The sequence below is a fragment of the Myxocyprinus asiaticus genome, chromosome 37 (genome assembly GCF_019703515.2).
Source record: "Myxocyprinus asiaticus isolate MX2 ecotype Aquarium Trade chromosome 37, UBuf_Myxa_2, whole genome shotgun sequence".
In the NCBI taxonomy this organism is placed as follows: Eukaryota; Metazoa; Chordata; class Actinopteri; order Cypriniformes; family Catostomidae; genus Myxocyprinus; species Myxocyprinus asiaticus.
The window spans coordinates 10530471-10536898 of record NC_059380.1 but is presented as its reverse complement, the minus strand read 5'-3'; the positions used below and the strand labels follow the sequence as shown (position 1 = coordinate 10536898).

The following is a 6428-nucleotide window of genomic DNA, read 5'->3' as shown; positions in this document are numbered from 1 at the left end:
CACTTTATTTTTCAGCTAAACTAGGGCACCGCCAATATCAACCTTCTGGCTTACTTGGTGCCCTAGGCGAGACCCGACGTGGCACCCCCTTTACTCCACCCAAAAAAGCACAACAAAGTTATGGATTTTACGATGTTAACAACTTTTTTTAACAGAACTATGCTTTAACACAAACTATATAAAAGGGATAGTTCACCCAAAAATTTGAATTCTATCATCATTTAATCACCCCCATGACATCCCAGATGTGTATGACTTTCTTTCTTCTGCTGAACACAAATGAAAACATTTTTAGAAGAATATCTCAGCTTTGTAGGTCCATACAATGCAAGTAAATGTTGGTTAGAACTTTGAAGCTACAAAAATCACATAATGGCAGCATAAAAGTAATCCATAAGTCTCCAGTGGTTAAATCCATGTCTTCAGAAGTGACATAATAGGTGTGGTGAGAAACAGATACATATTTAATATTTAATATTTTAACTTTTTTACTCTATATCTCCACTTTCACATCTTAAAGTCACATGTGATGCCTGTTTAGTTTCACTTTCAGATCTGAATATGTAAGTGGAGATTTAGAGTAAAAAGGTATTATCTATGTATTTCTCACCCACACCTATCATATCACTTCTAAAGACATAGATTTTTGGGTATAACTAGACAATGAATATAGAAATGAAGTAACTATATTTATATATATATATATATATATGGCTAATTATATTAACATGTACATTATATATACAGAACTTAAATTGCACAATTCAATTATAGAGTCAATAAATAAAGAAAATGGTAGAATACTTACAGATTGTTGCTTGTGTTATTACACATCATTCCTAATTTCAAATTTAACCCTCCCCTTCTAGATTTCACTGATGCAAAATCAAATCTGCCCAGCAATCACATGGTTGATACTTATTTTCTCAAGACCACTGAGTCGATCTTGTGTCATTGTGTACCTATACTGTTGATTATGGTTATCTGTCAGGAACAACTCGGGGCACCTTTCCCCCATCGTGATCTTGCAAGCTCTGTGCGGAGGCGGGGTGGCATGATTTGGGGCACCTCTCTCCCATCGCAAGCCAGGGGTGGGAAGGCATAATTCAGGGCACCTTTGTCCCATCGCGATCTTGTGAGCTCTGTGCAGGGGCGATCGATCAGGTACCCTGTCATGCCACCCCAGAGAGCATTGCCACCCTAGGTGCCTGCCTAAATCGCATATGCCAGGATCCGCTACTGTCAACCTTGAATGTGGACCACTTCCGGTATCAGCCACTTCCAGCTATTTTAGTGATACAAAAATACTACATTATGCTGCTTTATATTACAGGCTGGCAATATATGTCGTCATATTATTGTCATTAATTATGATTTTCATAAACTCATTGGTTTTGTATGCATATAGTTTTACCGTATATCATATTTTGCCATCGTTGTATCACACTGTTGCACAGGCAGAATGAATGAGAGATCAGGCGCTGACAGGACAGTCCTCTGCGTCATCTGACACGCCTCCACAAACTTTACACAACCAGCAGAGATTAGAAAGCTGCTGGGCGAATGCTGGTTCAACTTTCTTTGCACCAAAACTGCATCTTGTTTCATCTTGGCAAATTAATAAACACATTGTGCTCTCCGTTCTTGTCAGAGAGCATTGTCTCTTTCTTAGCAGTGTATAGTAACAGACACGCAGATCTAGCATTCAGCATGGGTTATGAAACATCGCCTTTGGAAAAAATATACATAAAGGCATCATTGGAGGTTATGCAGGTACATTTAAATGGAAGTTAACATGGAGACAATAAACACTGCATCGTCAAAATCTCGGTAAAGAAAGAAGCAGATTTTATTACCGTCTCTTCAATACAACAGACAGCAACAAATGAATGATTTACTTACTCTTTTACTATAAATGCTGACGTTAGAAAATTATCTGACATTAGGCCATCATTCTGCTGTACATCCTGTGGATGTGTGATAGTTTATAAACTTATATCACTAAATTCTGATATCATTATCCTTTTTATTTACAATGCGTTCAGTAACAGTTGAACTTTTGCACATCCACCGGAAATGCAGCTGCTGCTTACGCATTGCAAAATATGGATAGCCAATTTTACAACTTTGTTGCCATGAAGATGTAATGCCAACAAACAATAAAACCCTAAAATGACTGTAAAAATGACAATTTAAACAACTTTACAGCTAAAAATAAAATGAAAAATACAAGTCTTAACATAGGAATTAATGTAAGTGCTTTTATAAAATTATAACCTTCACATTTCTGCTTTTAAACCCTCTAAAAATTGGCCCCATTCACTTCCATTGTAAGTGCCTCACTGTGACCTCGGTTTTTGCTTTTTTTAAAGAAAAGGAGGGACGAGTCGAAATTCATTTTTGTGGTAATCAACATTATGCCACAGATGCTGTATTGAACCCGGAATACTCCTTTAAATAACCTCATTATACCCTTTCACCACAGTGTACATTGATTGGAAACCTTAAAAGAATCAAAGCATTTTAAAAGTCACATTTTCTCATCAACCTTTTATTTTTGTATTGATTTTATATAGCAATGTACACAGAAGACATAAAGTGGTTAGTTTACATGTTTACTCACTATATGGACATTACATTGCACACGTCTAAGACTAGTTCTAGTGTGTTCTAGAGTTCTAGTGCTACTAAACACTTTTTTTTTTTTTAACTCATGTTAAGTCATTCTCTCCCTGAATTCTGACAAAACTTTCAAAAAGTTGACAAATAACTTTTTCAGTAAATCTTAAGCTATAAATGCTGTCTTAAAGTGCAATCAGACTGTGCTTTTTTGGCCAAGACTTGGAGGTCCATATGGCGGTAGGCCACAGAAGTGTAGTCAGCATTGTTTTATGAGCCTGCTGCCTTCATTTTAGGCCAGCATGGCTATATCTTGGGTTATTGATTTTTCTAATGAATATGTCTTGACTAATGGGGGTCGTATCCCATTGTCCAGCAGAGATGTGAATGATCGCCTTTTTCTGATGGTTCAAGTGAAAGAGGGTTTTTGCTGATGGAAGGGTTCCGCTGATCATAAAATAAATCATATTTTAACATTTTTGATAAGCTGGCAGATTTTTAACTATCCAGAAAAAGTTGGAGTGAAATTCATAAATCATTACTGCAACAAACAGTCCACAATACACAGTCACAAGTGATGGTTTTATACTACTACTACTACTACTACTACTACTAGCCTACTACTACTACTAATAATATAACAATAACATTAATAATAATAAAAATAATAATGATGATAGTGATTATTATTATTAGGCTATTTATTATTATTATTGTAGTTAAAATTAAAATAATATCCTTTAAAACAATTATTGTAGCAATCTTTTATTTTATTGTTATAATCTTATTGATGATGACAAACAACAAGAACAGACTTATTTACTGAAGAATAGATGAGTAGCAGGTAAGGGTCCCCGTGGTGTATCTGTCTTTTGACAAACATCTGTTGCTCGTCGGCTGCCACAATGGTCAAACTAACCTCGCGATGCGCGAGGAGGTGAAGAGATCAGTGCCTGGAGCGCGCGGGGTTTGCTATTGTGCTACAATAAGCGGCAGCGCAGAGGATGTGCGCGCACCTGTTTTAGACATATTACGGTAGACTAAATTGTCCCCTAACACACCGCCAACACAAGACACAAGCTGAGTAATTCAACACTGATTTCTCTGCGAATGAGCGAGGAACAGACGAGATGCCAAAAACTCCAGCAAGACGCATTATTGGGACTTTCGGAAAACTCACGTTTTGAATAACAGAGAGAAAGGGAGAAGACTTGAGGCTTACGGGGAGGCAGCAGAAGCGGCGTGGTTTTTCTTCTTGAACTTTCAGGAGCGCTGTGACCATGCAGCCTGTAAGCTAGAGCAAGATTATTGTTTCCACTTATCACCCAACTGAGTGATCAGTTTGAGAGAGGAAGCCAATAAAAAAAAAAAAAAAAAAAAAAAAAAAGGAAAGGAAGACTAATATAGACAGTTGTCGTTGAAAGTAATGGTCCGAAGATATCACTCATAGAACAGGATTTTTTTTTTTCCCTTCTTCTTTTGCGTTGCTCTTCTCAACGTTTTTGGAATCGCTGGCTGGGACATTTCACCAAAGCTGGAAGCGACAGATCCACATGGTCCAGTCCGTAGAGTGAAAGTAGAGTTCTTCAAATAATCCTAACAGGTTGATATCCACTCCTTTTTTTACTTTTCTCTCTTTATTTACGTTTTTTTCTTCTTCTTTGCTCCTCGCATTACTTAGTTTGTTTTTGTCTCGAAATATGTACGAAATATGTATTCCAAATTTGACCTGTGAATGCATGAACGTGTTATTCCACACACTTCTTAAATCAACAAAACTATCAAAATCAATAGGATTCCTAAACATTTCTGCCAGTGGACCTTAGTATGACAATTAGACTTTTATTCTACTTGACACTTTTTTACCAGAAGATGAAAGCTTTATTGTTATTTTTATTTTATTTTATTTTATTTTATTATTACTCAACGAAGAGGAAAAGTTATTTGTACACGAGGAATTTTATTGAGGATCAATGAGGGGAATTATCAATTTTGTTAAAACACATTGGAAAATTAATAATATTCAAAACGGGGTTTTAGACTTAACCGGACTTCATAAAGAAGGTTAAAACAAAAGTTTACTGAACATGTGCCACTTCGTGTAAATGCACAGAGCATCGATCCATCGGCCACATTTAGTGTGTCAGATCCATCTACTCAGCCAACTCTATACACGAGTTCAGTAAATGTACATGCAAATAACGGCTAAATATCTCACCTGTTTTTAACTCATCAAACTGAGAATGAAGATTTTTGACAGATCTGTTATTGTCATTCATTAATCATAAGTCACTCATAATCATAGATTTTTTAATAACTGTGTTATTGTACATTTGTCTTCCTTTGAAAACGTTAAACCCTCTTCCTTAAAATCTATCGATGTGATCCGCTGCTTGTGTAAACAGTTAATGTTAAAAAAACAAAATTGAATTTTGTAGGCTATATTATGGCAAACTACATGGTCTAATATGTCGCTTTATGTTGCTTGCCTATTTCACCCATTTATTTTTATTCTCCGTGCTACATTTTTTAATAGGCCCCAGCAAATAACAATAGTGATCTTCTTTAATGCAAATAACCCATTTGCAGGACAGTTTTGCGTCCTGTAAAATGAAGTGTTCGTTTATAATAATTAAAAATACACATCAAAATGATAAAAAAAAAATAAATAAAAAAAAAAGGTGAAAGACACGTAGTGAAATGGAGCTACTTATGGGTTTAGTTTCTGTTGAACAAGTTGTAGGCCTACCGATGTGTTACTGAGATAATGAAATGTTAAAATAATGCAACTCATTCAAAAAATAATAATAACACGACATGCATGATTATTTAAATCCACTAATTCAAAGGCAGCAATTAACGCGAGTTACATTCACGTTAGAACAGTTTTTATATATAATCGGCTTTTATACATGGAGGAATGTGGTCGTACAACTTTGACAACAGCAAAAAGAAAATATTGTTAAAAAAAAAAAAAAAAATTACCAACGTGTTCACGACATGATCGTTTTGATGAGGGTAAAATGATTTAAGTTATCACTTCGTCTTATGCGAATTGACACATTGCAGACAACCTTAAGTGATGCAAAACTTATTTGATGTGTTTGTGTCTTTTATTTAGAGATTTCACTCCATAGACATGCTTGAAACTGCACATCAGACATGGCCAATGACTTTCTTCCATTTTTAAACCACTTTTAAAAATAACATTTCTACATTACATTATAAAAATAAATCACCACTTCAAGCTAGGACAGGCTATATGTTAAGTATATTGCACCCGCCACATTTTCCTACTAAAGGGAGAAAAAAACAACAACAAAAATATAGGGCAGTGTGTATAAATCTCATAATGTTATTAAGAATAGATTGATGGATGATGGGGCTTTTGACATAATGAGTTTTATTTAGTTTGCTTGAACAGTGTCACAGGTATTCTTCTGGTTGAAAGTATAGGTGAATGTCGGTTTAATTCACTGTTGGGATTTACACATAATGCAAACTTTTTTCCCCCAATGCTAAATTAAAAGAGAGAGAGAGAGAGAGAAAAAAAAACCTACTTTAGAGGAATCATTAAGATGTTATTTTTGCTATGTGGTTTCATGATTTTCTTTTAAGCTTTAAGTCTTTTAATTGACTACTCAATATTCAATAGTGCAAAATGTAATGGCACATATAAATAAATAAAATATAGATTAATTCTACACTTTTTTTTTTTTTTTTTTTGTGTGGAGGCAAATTAGTTTTGATGAGCTGAAAATGTATTGTTTGATAATTTTTTGCGTCACTGTGTTTATTTTTGGGTTATT

The 6428-nt window shown here is 34.9% G+C and overlaps 1 protein-coding gene across 1 annotated transcript in view; it reads left to right on the top strand.

Moving 5' to 3' along the window:
- The first annotated feature begins 3541 nt into the window (after positions 1 to 3541).
- The window catches only part of LOC127428282 (forkhead box protein P4-like), a 161339-nt gene continuing 158452 nt past the window's right edge, over positions 3542 to 6428 (top strand). Inside the window, exon 1 of the mRNA XM_051676537.1 lies at positions 3542 to 4222. The gene's annotated coding sequence lies outside the window, so the exon portion shown is untranslated. The remainder of the gene's footprint in view (positions 4223 to 6428) is intronic.